The 17,491-nt window shown below is 54.8% G+C and overlaps 1 protein-coding gene across 1 annotated transcript in view; it reads right to left on the minus strand.

The window, feature by feature from the left end:
- Positions 1–17,491, minus strand: part of TCERG1L (transcription elongation regulator 1 like) — a 156,217-nt gene that overhangs the window by 112,949 nt on the left and 25,777 nt on the right. The gene's annotated exons all lie outside the window — the stretch shown is intronic.

Below are 17,491 nucleotides of genomic sequence, written 5' to 3' on the forward strand. Positions count from 1 at the left end.
CCTAAGCCCAGGGGCTCTGGCAGCGTTCCCACAGCTAGGGAGAGGGTCCCTTGGCCAGCACCAAAAAATCAGGCAGGCCCCAAGGGAGGGAGATGTGTTCAGCTGAAACTCCTGAGGCAGAGGAGATTTAAACCCTGCCCTTCCACGTTTCATCCCAGCAATTTGCCACCCAAGTGTTTTGCAATGAAGGGAAAGAACTGAAGGAGAAGAAGCAGCACATCCTCTGTCAGGGTCATGTTTTCTGGGTCACATCTCGCAGGTTTGATGAAATATGTTTTGAGAATAGTTCATGCTCAAGCCTGGTGGGTAAGGGGCTCGTTGCTGGGTCAGAGCGCTCAAAGTGCAGCTCAGGAGCTGGGAGAAGAAAGCCAAAGCAGCAGAGACCTCTCTGCAGTTTAATGGGGCTGGCTCCAGGCAGAGGTTTCGGAATATAAATATATAAATACATAAAATGTGTGCACTACAGCCCAGCCTGGCTGCCACAGGCTGCCTGGCCCCAAACGCCCCTGCAGGGCAGCCCAGCCCTGGAGAGGAGCTGCCCCAGCCCACGGGGTGCTGCTGCTCACCCCAAACCCAGGAGCACTTGGAGCCAGCCCAGCTTTGCACATCCCAGCAGTGTGCACTGTGCCACCGCTCTCAGCTGGCACTGGAGCCCTCCTGGGCTGCCATTCCAGCCAGGAAAAGGCACCTCCATCCTCCCAGGGCTTTGGCAGCACTCACAATTCCCTGGGGACTCTCTCCCACAGGCTGTGTGAACATGGAGCCACACATTTCTACTGAAAGTACAACCAGAGCAGAGGAGCAGGGAGAACTGGGAGGGTTTGTCCCTCACAAGCACATGGACACTCCCAGCTGATGGGAGCACAGCACCCTCATCCCACAGACCCCCCAGACCTGCAGCAGGCCAGAGCAAGCACAGGCTCTGAGCCCCCAGCCCCTGCAGGAACACAAACTCTGAGCCCCCAGCCCTTGCAGGAACACAAACACAGGCTCTGAGCCCCCAGCCCCTGCTGATACTCCCAGCTGATGGGAGCACAGCACCCTCATCCCACAGACCCCCCAGACCTGCAGCAGGGCAGAGCAAGCACAGGCTCTGAGCCCCCAGCCCCTGCAGGAACACAAACTCTGAGCCCCCAGCCCTTGCGGGAACATAAACACAGGCTCTGAGCCCCCAGCCCTTGCAGGAACACAAGCTCTGAGCCCCCTGCCCCTGCAGGAACACAAACACAGGCTCTGAGCCCCCAGCCCCTGCAGGAACACAAACACAAACTCTGAGCCCCCAGCCCCTGCAGGATGCCCAGCCCTGCTGGGGCAGGGACAGACACAACAGGACATCTCTGAGAAAGGCACTCACTGGGCTGAGGAGTGGGAGAAACGTGGCCAAGGCAGAGAGGGGCTCCTGGCAGGTGCTCCAAAAGCCCCTTTGGCTCACCTCAGTGCCCTGCTGTCCCTTCAGAAGAATGCCAAGTTTCACAGTTCCCCTGCTCCTCTGACAGCCCTTCCCTGCCTCCTGCACTGCAGCACAACCCGAGGCAAGCCCCTGCTCCCCTCCTCATTCCTCACCTCCCTGCTGGCACAGCACACTGGGCTTTCCCCACGCACACATCAGTGTCCTGGGAGCTGCCAAAGCTGGGACAAGCCCCACCACCTCGCACTCTGCTTCCTGGAAACCTCTTTTCCAAGTGGCTTTTTGAGGTTTTATTTGCCTGGCTGCTTTGGGGTGGGGTTTTTGCACATGCTTTCACACCTTTGCTTTGTTCCCCACTATCACATGGGTGCCCAAAGAATCCCAACATCCCTGATCTGCCACCCTGGACCTCTCTCAGCAGGTTTGGGCAGCTCCCAGTGTGGACCCAGAGCGTGAGGCTGAGCTGGCACAGCAGCTGTGTGTGTACACACAGGTATTGTACCTACACAGACACACACCAGCAGATAAAACCCCTGCATGGCAGCTGGCATTCCCTTTGGAAAAGCTGCTGCTCTCCAGGAGCAGGCACCATAGAGCTGAAGCAGAGCAGTGAGGGGGCAAAGGGAAATGCACAATTCAGCAGTGTTTGCTGCACTCTTTAATGGGTGTGATACCTTTGGGACTGCTCCAGCTGCCCCACCATCCCCAGGCACTGCAACCACCTTCTCACAGAGTAAAAGCAACCAGAATAAAACCTCACAGGGCCAGGTGTCTGCAGCCTGAGAGGGCTAGGAGTGAGAGCAGAGCTCCCAGAGGAGCCTGGCACTTTGCTGAGCCCACAGCTGGCAGCCCTCAGCTGCCTCCCCCTCGCTGGGCAAGGCAGGCAAAGCCCACATGCCAGGAGCTGCTCCTCGTGCCCAGGAAAGGGACAGAGAAACAGCCCTGAGCAAACACAGGGGCTCAGGGTGACTCCAGGGTTGGGATGGAGGGACACAGGGAGTGGCTCCCTCTGCCAGAGGGATGGATGGGATCTTGGCAATGAGGAATTGTTCCCTGGCAGGGTGGGCAGGCCTGGCACAGGGTGCCCAGAGCAGCTGGGGCTGCCCCTGGATCCCTGGCAGTGCCCAAGGCCAGGCTGGACACTGGGACACCCTGGGACAGGGGAAGGTGTCACTGCCATGGCAGAAGTGGCACTGGGTGGCATTTGGGGTCCCTTCCAACCCAAACCAGGCTGGAGTTCTGGGATTCCTCTGCAAATGGTTTTACTGGCCAGCAGCACAGTTATTTTGCAAAGCAGAAGATCACCCTGGTGATCACTGGCTCTTAGTCATAGCTCAGAGCAGTTTCTGTGCTGCTCCTCTAAATTCTGTTCCTGCAAAACAACCACGTTTAAACCCTCCTACAGTAAAGAGTAAGGGTTTGGTGTTAACCCAGAAGTGCTTTCCAGGAACTGCTGGATGGAGCTGATTTAACTCCCACTGCTCCAGGGTGTGGCTGAAAGGACACAGAGAGGTGGGTACCTGCTCCAGGGTAAAAGAAAAGGGTAAAAGAGGAGCAGACAGCTCCCACAGGAGCTGGGCAGACAGGAGTTTGGCCAGTTTAGGAGCTGTGAGCACAGGGGGAAGCAGGAGAGAATTTGGTGGCAGAAAATCCTGTGCTGCACACAGCCAAGAGATGGAACATCAAAGAGGGGCCTTTCCCTGTGCCCCAGGACCTGCTCACTGGGGCACCCACCTGAACACCCTCAGGAGGGCTGGAGACACCTGGGCATACACAGAAAACAAACCAAGTTTTGCCCGAGAAGGCTCACCCAGAAGTGGAGGGAACACAAGGATTAACAGAGAAGAGCAGGAAGGTTGCAATGGCATTTAGGCCTTCAAACTGCAAAATGCACTTCCAGTGAATCCACATTGGGGTTAGGATTAAAAAAAATAATGCAAACTGCTGGTGGCCCAGGAGCAGAGACAAGAGGTGGCAGGTTGTAGTAAAATGCAGCTGTGATGTCAGTGCAGGATGGGAAGCACCAGGAACAGGCTCCTGCCTCCACAAAGCTCACAATAAATAAATTGCAGAAATACACCCCAGCACAGAGCCAGCACTCAGACAGGGCTGGAGGAGCTGCTCCCTGGGCAGGGGATGTGCTGTGGAGGAGCAGCTGGAGCCTGGCTTGTGCTGATCCATAAACGTGCCAGGTTTTCTGCAGGCTGGGAAATGTGAGCAAAGATGGCTCTGGAATGAATCCTGGGCACGTGGGAGACAGGGCAGCAGAGCAAAGAGAACAACAGGGAGAGGTGGAGGAAGGGCACACAGCCTGAGGGATGGCAGGGAGGGTGAGCTGGGAGAGGCAGGACGCCTGATGGATCAGAGATGGGATAAAAACAGAGCAAGGGGAAGCTGTGTGACACTGGCAGGGGCAGGGATTTGAGACACAGCCACTGAAACACCAAACAGCTGCTGTTAGCATTCTTGTAACATCCCAAAGGATTGCACGTCCCAAAGGAGTGCACGTCCCAAATTATCCCTCAGCCCATGGCCACGAACTTTGTTGGGAAGAATGGAGGTAAAGAGAGGCAGGAAAAGTGAGGCCAGGAACATCTCCAGCTGCACTGCCCCTACTCTGTACCCAAACCCAGAGCTGTCCTGGCTGCCAAAATCCCTCATCCCACCTTCTGCAACCTGCCTGGAGCCCCACTTGTAATTCTGCTCTGAAATCTGCTCACATTGACCCTGCAGCCTTCTGAAGCTGGAATACAAATTAATCCAGCTGCAGGGAGAGGGCAAAATCTCCTCTGCCCCAGAGACAGCTCCCACCTTCAGCAGCCTGGCTATCCTGCCCTGGAAAACAGTGCTTGGCCAAGGAATTGAATTTTCCTGAAGGCCCAGGATGGGACAGGGACAGAAGTGTGGCAGTGTCTCAGAGGGGAGCAGCACTGGCACTGCCTGCAGTGAGAGCAGGGCGTGGGCAGCACTCACCTGAGCCTCACCTGCCCTGCCCAGCAGCTCCCAGGGCTGAGGGAAGGTCCTGCCTGGGAGGGATGGCTGCTCACACAAGCTCTGCCAGCTCTCCTGCTCCACAGCTGGCCAAGCCTTTACAAATCCCAAGCTTGCAATAAGAACAATAAATCAGACCAGGAGCAGCCACCAAAATGATGCCAGTCTGAGAGACAACTCAAGTGGGGGACAACTCAGTTGTGTCAGGTTTTATCCCCGGCTGGCCTCAGCAGTGCCAAGGAAACCCCAGCCTTGGCTTTGGGAACAGCATCCCAGGAGAGCAGGGTCTGCCCCAGAGCCTCCAGGGCAGAGCCCAGGGGACTGGGCTCCAAAACCTGCGGGGGTCTGAGAACATCCCTGGACACAGAGAGCAGCGTTCCCCTGGAGAGACCCAGCACCACTGCTGAGCCAGCTGGGGCTGCCTGAGTGCTAGCTGCTGCTTTTTGTGCCACCTGCACCTCTGCTGCCAAAACACAGGCACACAAACCCTGAGGAACGTCACACTGCAGTCCTGGGCTGAGCCTGGCTCAGCTCTGGGTTTGGGTAGAACCTGCTCTGATGAGCCTGGCTCAGCTCTGGGTTTGGGTAGAACCTGCTCTGCTGAGCCTGGCTCAGCTCTGGGTTTGGGTGCAGCCTGCCCTGCTGAGCCTGGCTCAGCTCTGGGTTTGGGTAGAACCTGCTCTGCTGAGCCTGGCTCAGCTCTGGGTTTGGGTAGACCCTGCTCTGCTGAGCGTGGCTCAAACAGCCCTGGACTGAGCCTGGCTCAGCTCTGGGTTTGGGTGCAGCCTGCTCTGCTGAGCCTGGCTCAGCTCTGGGTTTGGGTAGAACCTGCTCTGCTGAGCGTGGCTCAGCTCTGGGTTTGGGTACAGCCTGCTCTGCTGAGCCTGGCTCAGCTCTGGGTTTGGGTAGAACCTGCTCTGCTGAGCCTGGCTCAGCTCTGGGTTTGGGTGCAGCCTGCTCTGCTGAGCCTGGCTCAGCTCTGGGTTTGGGTGCAGCCTGCTCTGCTGAGCCTGGCTCAAACAGCCCTTGATTGAGCCTGGCTCAGCCCTGGGTTTGGGTAGAACCTGCTCTGATGAGCGTGGCTCAGCTCTGGGTTTGGGTAGAACCTGCTCTGCTGAGCCTGGCTCAGCTCTGGGTTTGGGTACAGCCTGCTCTGCTGAGCCCAGCTCAAACACTTCCCACAGCCCTGTCTGGGGCTAAGCCAGGTGTGAGACCCAGGAGGAGAACGTGGGCTGGGATTTAAATCAGGATTTCATTTTCAGCCGGTGTGAGGCAGGTGGAGCAGGGCTTTGTCAGGGCTGAGGGGGGCAGAGGGAAAACAGCCCTGGAACCTCTGCAGAGGCAGAGCCTGGCCAGCACCCGGCTTGTCCTTCTGTACAATTTAATGTAACCATAGATTTACTCCCTCAGGAGCAGGCCTGAGTTAAATCACGGCCTTTCATCAAGATTGCTGACTTTTCCTTGTGGGCAGCACCCCAGCTGCAGAGCCAGCACCCTCCAGGAGCCACAGGCACGAAATTTCCCTGTTCCACTGGGACAGGTTCCCCTCTCTGCTGGCTCTGCACTAATGACAAACCCCAGCCAGGGCTGGCACAAACCCTTTTTTCATTTTGCCTTTGTTTCTGTGAGTGTTCAGGGGAAGTTTTCAGCCCGTTTTGTGCTGCTGAGCAGCACAGCCCGAGCCCCCAAGGCATAGGGGATTCCTTTGCTCCTCTCCTCTCCCTGTCCTGACCAGGGCACAGCTCAGGCAGTGCTGGACATGACACCTGGCTGGAACTTTCCAGCCTTTTCTTTTCCTTTGCTGCTCCATCCTTGCCAGTTCGTGCTTTCAGTTGCATTAATTGGAAGAAAAATGGGATGTCAAAGGAGCACAACCCAGAGACCCCATCCTTGCCTTGGCTACAGAGGGGGAGAGCAGAAAATAAAGAGGTGCCACTTCTTCTCTACTTCCACCACAGCAAAAAAAAAGGTTCCTGTCTCTGGAAGTCTTGCAATTTGTGCCTGACACAGATGAGAACTGATGAGCAGATAGACTGGAAACACTTCCAGCACTGGCCAAATGTTATTCAGCGATCAGCTGAATACAAACAGCCTGGTCAGGCCACGGGGAAAAAAGGCACAAGGAACAGATTGAGCTCACCAAGAATGACAAGAAACAGGGATGCAGCTCACTAACAAAAAGCACAAACCCCGCTTGGAGGGCATCACTGTGATCCTGGCCAGGGCTGCCCGACCCTCAGCAGCACAGATCTGAACAAAACCCTGCAAATGTTAATTTCTAATAATAACTCAGCACAGACAGCAGGGCAGAGCAGAAGCACCTGCTGGGGCCTTCTGCAGCATGCACACCGAGTGTTTTTGCAATGCTAAATAAGACCTCAGAAAAATCAAGCTCCATCTCTACAAGGCTGTTACATGGGCTTTTCTGCGTGCCTGGGAGACCCAGGCACTCTGCGAGGAGAGGAAAATTGAGTTGACTTCCCCTTGAACAGGAACGGATTGCTGAGCCCGGGCAGTCATTTTAAATTTACAGAAATGTGAGCAAGGAGAGCTCGGGCCCAAAGCTCACCTGGGGAGCGAGCTGGTGGCAAGGGCAGGAAGGGGAAGGTGGGGAAGGAACGGGGGGAATTCACCCAGCAGGAGCACCCAGGCTGGCTCCAGCACTCTGGGGGAGTGAGAGCACAGAATTCACCCCACAAACAGCAAAATTGGCAGAGCTGCCGATGGGAACAGTCAATACCAACACGCTCACAGGCAGAATGTGCAACCCAGACCGACAAATGCACCCTAGGGCTAAAATAAGCTATAAAAACCAACTGGAGGGGGAAGGGGAACCCCAACACCTCCCCCAGCACAGCCCTTCCAGAGCCCTGCCTGCCTCCTGAAAGCTCATTAATGCAAATAACAGAAACTGCTTTGATTTTAAATTAGAACTAGAACCACAGAACATTCTCAGTCGTGGATTCTTTCATTGTGCCGCTTCCCAGTGTAAATTTGGAGTAGCTGGTCAAGTGGCAATTAACAAAATAAAGAGATGTTAATTCAACCGCTGGCTCGTTTTAGCTTAGCCAGACAATCCAGGAGGAAATTCAACCCCTCGGGGTAAGAGGGGCCTGACAAAAAACAAACACACTCTGAGGAGAGGGCTGCGGGGCCAGGAGGGACAGCGTGAGCTCTGCCAGGGCACACGGGCACAGCTGGCACGGGCACCGCCCGGGCACACAGGGGCACAGCTGGCACGGGCACTGCCCGGGCACACAGGGGCACAGCTGGCACGGGCACCGCCCGGGCACACAGGGGCACTGCCCGGGCACACAGGGGCACTGCTCGCACGGGCACTGCCCGGGCACACAGGGGCACAGCTGGCACGGGCACCCCCGGGGCACACGGGCACAGCTGGCACGGGCACTGCCCGGGCACACAGGGGCACAGCTGGCACGGGCACTGCCCGGGCACACCGGGGCACAGCTGGCACGGGCACTGCCCGGGGAAACGGGCACAGCTGGCACGGGCACTGCCCGGGCACACGGGCACAGCTGGCACTGCCCGGGCACACACGGGCACAGCTGGCACGGGCACTGCCCGGGGGAAACAGCTCCCAAGGGGGGAATAAACACAGCTCCCGGGGCTGGCACCTGCCCCAGGGCACGCCTGGCCAGGGCACAGACCCTGCCCCGGACACAGCATCCCTGCCCTGGCGCTTCCCCGAGGTTTTTTAACTCTTCCAGCCCGGTTTTCCCCAGCACATTCCTTCCTCCCAAACCTTACAGGGCCCCCAGCTCCCCAAAGCACAGCCCCAGCTCGGAGCCACGCAGAGAACAGGGGGATCCACCCCACACACCTGAGCCGGGGGTGGTCCAGAAACATTGCCAAGGGCTTGGGACGGGGGAAAAAAACCAAAAACAAACAAACAAAAAAAAAAAAAAACCAAAAAAACCCAAAACAAAAAAAATCCACCAGATTTTAAAAAATTAAAAAAGCCAAAACAACAACCAAAAAAAAAAAATCACCAAAAAACACCCCCCAAAACAGCCCCAAAAATTAAAACCAAGAAAAAAAACCCAAAAAAATCACCAAGAACACCAACAAAAAAAAAAAAAAAAAAAAAAAAAAAAAAAAAAAAAACCCCCAAAAAAAAAAAAAAACCCCAAACTTTTTTAAAAAAAAAAAAAAAAAAAAAAAAAAAAAAAAAAAAAAGAAACCAACTCCGCTTTGAGAGGGGAGTTCTCCACTCCTGCAGCAATTTTCTTTCCAATGCTCAGCCTCGTTAATGAACTGTACCTGTTGGAGTGATGCTGAGCTGCTCCTCGGGCCAGCCAGGGGCTCCCCCCTGCCCAGCACAGCAGGGAAGGAGCCAAACCCCACACGGAAAACATTCCCTTCATCCTCCTACCTTTAAGTAGTGCCTTAATTCTGATTTACTGCACCTGGCTCTCACTGGACCCTGTCCTCCTCTAAAACCCCTCAGCACAAATCCTCCTTCAGCCTCCCTGCTTGCAGTGCTCCTCGGTTCTGATTTTGGGCAGCTGCCTCTCCCAGCCCAGCCCCACTCCCGGGGTGTTTCCCCAGCAGGGTTTGGCTGCCCGTTTGGATTTCCCCTTGAACAAAAGCACAGGGAAAACTCCCCAAGGATTCGGCCTCCTAAATTGAACATGCACCTGGGAATGAGGCTGCTCCTGGCCCTGGACTGTGCCCCTGGGAGCACAAAGAGGAAAGGGAGAGTTAAATAACATCACCAGGGTGCACGGTGGAAAGCCTTCCCCTGGCAGAGACCTTGGCATGAGTGCTGTGATGAACTCGGTGTGTGGAGACACGAGGCTTGACTCCATCCCAGAAGGCTGATTTATTATGGTATATATTATATTAAAATACTACATGAAAACTACACTAAAAGAACAGAGAGATCAGAAGGCTACAAAGAAAAGAATAGAACAGAATGTACAACAAAATCCTGTGGCTGTGGTTGGCCATCAATGGAAAACAATCCACATGGAGCAATGCAAGATGCACCTCTTGCATTCCACAGCAGCACACAGTCATTGTTTACATTTCTTTCCTGAGGCTCCCAGCTCCTCAGGAGGGAAAAAATCCCAGAAAAGGATTTTTAATAAAATCTCATAGCTACATCATGAGGAGGTTTTTGGAGAAAGCCTGGTTTGGGATGAAATCTCTCCATTTACCTGCAATACAGGTGCATTTGAGTGTTGGTTCCAATAAAACCAAAATGAGATTTTGGAGTCAAAATCTGTTGAAACAAATCCTCATAAATGCCATTTAGCACTTCTGTTTGCAACGCTGACATGTAATGATGCCCTCCAGAAAAAATGTTTTAATAGAAGAAAATTACAAATGAAGATAGATTAGAAATAATTTTCCCTCCGTTTTCTCCAACTTCTGACTTGTACCTATAAACTTCAGTCTCTGTGGCCCCAGGAACCTTGGAAACCACAGAAAACTCTACCTGCAGTATTTGTAACTTCAAAAAGTAAAGGAAAAAGATCAAATCTTACCATTTGGAAGAAAATGTAACTTTTTTTCTACATGTTTTCAGACTTTTCTAAAGGCATCAAGATATTTTGTTCTTGGGAAACTGATAAATTACTTCACAGAACTTTTAAAGTTTTGCTCAGGATGAGAAATGGTTTCTGTTTGCTGTGCCTACACCTGTACTGAAAGGCTTTCCCCTGCAAATCCACAGACACTGGAATTTCCTGTGGCTCTGAGGGAACAGGGGTCCCGAGGCAGGAGAAGGACACTGGGGACGATTCTGTGGATCCCAGCACTGGAATTGCCCTGCTGGGGCTTTGGAGTGAGAGGAGATCCTCCGTGGGGATGGGATGCCCCAGGAGATCTCAGGGAAACATCCCCTGGGGCTGGGATCTCAGGGGATCTCAGGGATACCCTCCCTGGGGCTGGGATCTCAGGGATACCCTCCCTGGGGCTGGGATCTCAGGGAACCCTCTCCTGGAGCTGGGATCTCAGGGATACCCTCCCTGGGGCTGGGATCTCAGGGAACCCTCTCCTGGAGCTGGGATCTCAGGGATACCCTCCCTGGGGCTGGGATCTCAGGGAACCCTCTGGGATCTCAGGGATACCCTCCCTTTGGGGCTGGGATCTCAGGGATACCCTCCCTGGGGATGACAGCAGCCACAGTGCCCCCGCAGAGGTGGCAGAGGTGGCACTGGCAGCCCTGCAGTGCCCAGCACCTCAGACCCCCTCGCTGCCAGGGCAGGGAAGCTCCAGTTTCTGTGCCTGTCCCTCCCAGCCCCACGGGGGTCAGGATCCCACCCTGCATGCAGAGCCCCGAGCCCGACTGTGTTTGTACCTCGGGCCTCTGAGGGGTGTCACGGGGAGCAAACCAAACCCATCCTCGTTCATCTGGAGCAAACCTTTTATTTCACCTGCCAACAGCTCCCCTCTATCCGTTCGAATTCACTTTTTAATTATGTATATTGCTTTTTTCCATGTGAAACTCCAGACTAGAAATATGTATCTCATTATATGTTACGTTATTCAATTGACCTAAACACAAAGGCATTTTTCTTGAATACTGAGTGCTGATGTACCTTTTTAATTAAAGCTTAAAAAGCTTTTAATTAAAACAATAAATCACAGACAGCAGGCTCTATCCACATTGTCTTCTGGCCCGGGTATATTTTTCCTTTTGCGATCCCATTGACCCAAAAGGTAAAACACAGGTGAAAGGGCTCTCACATTTAATGGCTGCAGTATGAAATACTCTGCTCTGAGGCAGGCTGAGCCCGGGAGCACTGCTGGGACCTGCCTGCAGCCTGTGGAGCTCCCTTTTCCCTTTTCTGCCCCAAATGTGCAGCACTAAAGCCCCAGGAGCCAGGTTCATCTTCCCAGCCGTGCCTGCCCACAGCTCCCCTGCACCAGTGGAGGCACAGGCTGAGCTGTTTGGTGCTGTTTTCTGCGTCTCCCGTGCAGAGCTGAGGGTTGCCAGCCTAGCACGGAGCTGCTGCTGCCCCCAGCCCGTGCCCCACTGCCCTGAGCATCCCAAACCACAGGGGTTCAGCTGGGACAGGGATGTGCCAGCTCTGGGAGCTGCTGGGCTGAGCTCAGCACAACTTCTGTGCACCTCGACCAGTCTGGGGAGCTGCATTCCTTTGTGAACCCTGCTTTAGTTCAGAGGCTGATTAGAAACCTTCCCTTCCCTTCCCTTCCCTTCCCTTCCCTTCCCTTCCCTGTTCCCTTTCGCCTTTGGCCCCTCAGACTAACACTGGGCCATGCACTAATAAGATATTTTTGGCCCCAAGTCTACAATTACTTCTCAAAATCAGTAAATTCCATGCGTTCTAAACATCCAGAACTCCTCCCAGTCAAGGTTTGTGCTTGCACAGCAAAGGCCTTTTCAATCACCATTTTTAAAGAGGGGATCCAGCGCATCATTCCCTCAACTGAAGATAAAAGTTCAGTTGCCCCCACTTTTCTCATGACAATTTGCTAAAGGAGCCTGCCCTCCTCAGGCTGGAAATGGGAATATTTGTATTGCCCCCAAAGTGGGGCAGACAGAAAAGCAACTGCTTCGGAAAGCAGAGAGGGGCACAACTTGGTGGGAGGTGGATTCCCTTTCTTCTTCCCCCCAGCCTCAGCAGCAATATTTAACTGCAACAGGCCCATACAGAGCCCTGCAGCTCCCTGGTTCTGGAAATCTCATTCTATCCAAGGATAAATGAAAAGCAAAATTGCAGGGGAAAAAAAAAAAAAAAAAAGAATGCTGGGTGACTGTTCCCCATTCCCATCCCACCCCAGCAGGCCCTTCAGCTGTGCTGTGAGCAGTGATGTTCCCAGGGAGGTTGGGATCAGGCCTGGAGAGCAGGCAGGAGTCTCAGGAGCACGAGGCAGCGCTGCTGGGAAAGGGGAGTAAGGCAAACACAATTCCACCTCCTCAGCCGGGCCGTGGGGCCTCTCTCATCTCTGAACACGAGAACAAAGACAATGCGTGCAAGGGCTTTGGGTGTGGGGAGAATTGCTCAATCTGAGACCCGGGGGATGGAGAGGCATTGTCAGAGCAGAGGCTTTAATTAACTCTGCCACACTCAGCTCCCGAGCGCTCAAACCTTCCCGGGAACAGAGGGAACAGCAGATGGAGAGCAGGTGTCAGCAGCAATCTGGAAGTTTCTGCGGCTGTGAGGGATGAGGGGTGCAAAGGCGGAGCATGGAACCCTGTCCCTGCCCACGTGTGGGCCCCCATCCTCACAGGGAGCTGTGGGCACCCCGGGGTGGGCAGACACAGACACAGGAGCACCCCAGGGTGGGCAGACACAGGAGCACCCCAGGGTGGGCAGACACAGACACAGGAGCACCCCAGGGTGGGCAGACACAGACACAGGAGCACCCCGGGGTGGGCAGAGACAGGAGCACCCCGGGTTGGGCAGACACAGACACAGGAGCACCCAGAGCTGGGGCAGACACAGACACAGGAGCACCCCAGGGCTGGGCACTGTTACTGCACCGAGGAAGGGGAGAGAATGATGCATCTGATCCATCATCAGAAGGCTAAATGATCACTTTATTATTCTATAGTATATACATTGCCAATTCATAAAGTGAATCTGCCTTGCACTCACCCCTGCTCACAGCTGCACAGAGCTGCACTCATCTCTGATTCTCTTGTGGCTGTCTCGTGACAGTCCGGACTCACACACACACTTGGCCCTGGTAGGCAAAGGGAACAAAACATCCTCACTCTGGGTAAACAATCTCCATCTGCATTCCACCTCAGCACAGCAAGGGAGATAAGAATTATGTTTTCCTTCTTCTCTGCTCAGAGGGAATGAGAATACCACAGGGCACTGCTGCACCTCGTCCTGCTGCGGCCCGAGAGCTCCCTGGGGCAGGGCTGGCAGAGTCCCACACCAAAGCAGGGATTGATTTATCCCAGGCCCTCACAGGACACACCTCGGGCAGTGCAGGCCCGGCCGTGGCTCCACCCCAGACGGGCCCAGCTCAGGAGTTCTCCCACTCGGATGAGTTTGGTCCATTTCCAGGTGGCTTCCCTGGCCAATTCCAGCTCCAGGTGATGCAGTGCCACCCTCCCAGGCTGCTCTCCTCCCTCCCCTGCCGGTGGCACTTTTGGGGCCGGAGCTGCAGCGGTGTCCTCGGTTGTGGGGCTGGAAAAGGATTGTTCTGTGTGCTGAGCTGCGAGGAGAGCTGCTGGCACTGTGTGTGGGGCTCAGAGTCACCCCGGGGCAGGCAGAGCCGGGGAACACCAGGGCAGCAGCTCAAGGCAGCACTGGCAGGGCTGTGCAGCACCCCCAGGGCTCCCAAGGGTGCCCACGGCTGCTGTCAGTGTTTGGTCACAGCCAGGTGGAACCTGGGGTGGCCTGGGCAGATGTTCGAGCCCCCTCTGTCCCTGTCCCCTCCTCATTAAAGTCCCTGTGACAGCCCAGAAGTGCCTCTGCTTCTCACCTGGATGGATGATGTGCAGGACAGTTATGGATCTTGAAAACAAGTTGATTTTTCTGGCTGAACACAGCCTGATACAAAACTCACGCATTAATTGCATTATTTCCCCTGACTTCAGCACTCTCTGAGACGAAGCCTCGCCTCTGGGGAGCAGTGATTCCTGCAGGAGCCTTTTGCAGGGAATTTCTGGTGACCTTACAGTGCTTCCCAAGCAGGAGCCAGCCCCCCAGAGCAAACCCTCCGTTTCAATTCAAGATTGATTCTGTGTTACTTTAGCAAGAAGCTGCTTGACCTTTTAGGAAGAACAACACCACGTTACTACAACTGCACACGTGGTTAAAAAAATCCAGGCACAGCCACTGGCCAGAGCAGCAGAATATCCCTGAAACAACAAAACAACAAAACACCCGTGTGTCCTCTGCTGAGGAAACGGGCAGCGTTTCCATGTCTGGAAAAGAGGAAAACCCTCACCCCTGTGTCCTGCAGAGAGGGCAGCCTGGGCCAGAGCAGGGCAGGACATCCCAGGGAGGTGCTGGAGGAGAACCCCCCAGGCTGTGCTGGCTGGGGAGCAGCTGGGAGGCTCCGGGTGGCAGGGATGGAGCAGGGATGGAGCAGGGACAGGAGAAGCCACTCTGCTGCCTGGGAGCAGTTCTGTGCACGGAGCAGGTTTGCTTTCCCAAACTTTCCCAGCCTTTTCCAGCCCCAGAGGGGCTGGGCAGAGCCTCCCCAGCACCAGGAATGTCCCCACAGGGAGAGCAGGGCACAGGGAAAACATCAAGACAGTATTTCACAACAATCCATTGCTCTGTGAACACTTCTTATGCTTCCAATGCTCTACAAAACCCAGAGCTGAAGCCAAAGGCTGCAGATTCCCTCACAAGTGGGGTCCTTTGTCAGTCACTGGCATTCTCTGTATTCCCACCCCCTCTTCTGCCCACAGAGATCTCTCAGGATTCTTTCTCCCCAGCTCTTTATTTGTGCTCATTTTGGTGGTCACAGATGGCTTTTTCCCTTTTACACACACGGGCTGCAAAGCAGCATTTCTCCCTCAGAATAATTTGTGAGAAATAAAAAGCCCCAATGTTTGGTTGTTTGGTAAAGCATTAGGCAGCCAATCAGGCAATTTTTTTCCACCAACAGTTTTTGCATCTATAGCACAACAGTCACAAAGAGAGAAAATAACTTGATCATATCTAAGCCCCTAAATAGCAGCGAAAGAGGGTTTGTACTGAAAATCAGAAAAATCTTGGTGGAGAGCTAATTTTTATTCAGTCCCTCAAACTGAGAAGATGTAAAAGCTTTTAAGGAATTCAGGGCCAATTTTTTTCATTGGGATCTGTGGCTGGGACACAAAGCTGCATTCCCCAGCTGCAGGCATTCTGCTCCCATGACCCTCCCCATCCCACGGGGCATGGCTGGGTCTGGGGCTTCCAACGTTCACCACACCTCCAATGCACCAAGAAATGGAAGATCCATCCTTCCAGAGGCTGAGAGGCAGCAGATTTGTGCAGCAAACCGGTGCCACTGATGTGCTGCAGAGTGCCTTGGCTGGGGCTGGGAAGAGGCAGCTCCCACACCAAACACACACCCTGCTCCTGCTCCTGCTCCTGCTCCTGCTCCTGCTCCTGCTCCTGCTCCTGCTCAGGGAGAAGGACAGACCTGCAGAGCGCCAGGACACGGGCTCTGAGCCAGGCAGGAGATGCCATTTCCACCTGTGCTGAGCAGCTACTGGCTCTCCTCTGAGAGAAACCAAAGTGCTGGGAATTGTTTATCCCAAAGCTGCTGTGGTGGGGACAGCCCGGGTCCCACTGTGTGTGACAGGGACACCCCGGATCCCACTGTGTGTGACAGGGACAACCCAGATCCTACTGTGTGACAGGGACAGCCCAGACCCCACTGTGTGACAGAGACAGCCCGGATCCTACTGTGTGACAGGGACAGCCCAGATCCTACTGTGTGACAGGGACACCCCGGATCCCACTGTGTGTGACAGGGACAACCCAGATCCTACTGTGTGACAGGGACAGCCCAGACCCCACTGTGTGACAGAGACAGCCCAGATCCTACTGTGTGACAGGGACAGCCCAGACCCCACTGTGTGACAGGGACAGCCCAGATCCCACTGCTGACAGGGACACCCTGGGTCCCACTATGTGACAGGGACAGCCCGGATCCCACTGTGTGACAGGGACAGCCCGGATCCCACTGTGTGACAGGGACAGCCCGGATCCCACTGTGTGACAGGGACAGCCCGGATCCCACTGTGTGACAGGGACAGCCCGGATCCCACTGTGTGACAGGGACAGCCCGGATCCCACTGTGTGACAGGGACAGCCCGGATCCCACTGTGTGACAGGGACAGCCCAGATCCACTGTGTGTGACAGGGACACCCCAAATCCCATTGTGTGGGACAGGAACACCCCAGACCCCACTGTGTGACAGGGACACCCCGCAGGCCCTGGGGGTGCAGGCTCATTCAGCACCCCCAGCCAGCCCAGGGAACGTGGGCAGCCTCCTGGGGGCTGATGGACCTTTAAAGGATGCTGCATCACCCACGGGGCTCCCACACCTGGCTCAGCAGCACCCCTAAATGCTTTCCCCTCCCAACCTTCCCCTGCTTCCTTGTATTTACCCTTCTGAGAATAAAGAAGGGTGAACAAGCTGAATTTATGGAAGAAAACACGTAGCTCTATCTATGCCGTGGATAAACAAGCATTTTAAACTATCATTTTCCTGCTAGCTCATAAAAGCAGCGTTACCTGCTTGGTGTGTGCCTGATTTCCACCTGGCTGAGTCCCTCACTCCTGGAAGCAGCCTGCTCAGGGCAGGCAGGAGCCATGGATCCTGCACCTGGGGGTCTGCGGGGGGAGGCAGGACAGCACAGCTCCCGTCCCAGCCTTTCCCAGGGGATCCCTGCTGTGGGCACAGACCCCAGAGCAGCCCTGGCACCCCAGGCCCTGCGGGGCACACCCTGGTCCCTGTGCCCAGGGGTGATGGAAGAGCTTCTGTTGGACCACCCAGAAGTGAGAGGTGCTGATTTCACCCTCCCTTCACACCCCAATTCCACCTCACTGGCATTGGAACATCCCTGAGCAGGAAGGGCTTGAAAATCCTCAGCAGAAGCTGGGGCAGCCCCTGGATCCCTGGAATGTCCCAGGCCAGGCTGATGGGGCTGGCAGCACCTGGGACAGTGGGGGCTGTCCCTGCCATGGCAGGGCTGGGCTGGGATAGTCCCCAATGTCCCCTCCAGCCCAAACCACTCTGGGATTCTGATTCCACAACTGCTTCAGCTGTTTCTGTAACCCGAGCTGACACTGACAGCACTTAAACTGATATTCACACGCAGCATTTCATCTTTGCCAGGGAAGCAAAACTCCTCTTGTGATGCCACGTTTGTTGAAAATGCCATCAATGCAATGAAAATGCAGTTGTAGGTAATGGCAAAATATTCCTAACCTATGGAAGAAGGGGTATAACTTTCTATTGCCTTAATGACAGGCACTAAAACCCTGCCATAAAACCTTCCACGATCTCCACAGCACCTTTTTTACAGCGTTGAAATGCATTAAAGCAGAGCTGTTGGTGTCCTGGAGTGCCTGCTCAGGCTGGCAGTCCTGCTCTGGGAGCAGCACACAGGGGCTGGGCCAGGGCTGCACTTCTGC

The sequence above is a fragment of the Onychostruthus taczanowskii genome, unplaced genomic scaffold (genome assembly GCF_017590055.1).
Source record: "Onychostruthus taczanowskii isolate IOZ18803 unplaced genomic scaffold, ASM1759005v1 scaffold5, whole genome shotgun sequence".
In the NCBI taxonomy this organism is placed as follows: Eukaryota; Metazoa; Chordata; class Aves; order Passeriformes; family Passeridae; genus Onychostruthus; species Onychostruthus taczanowskii.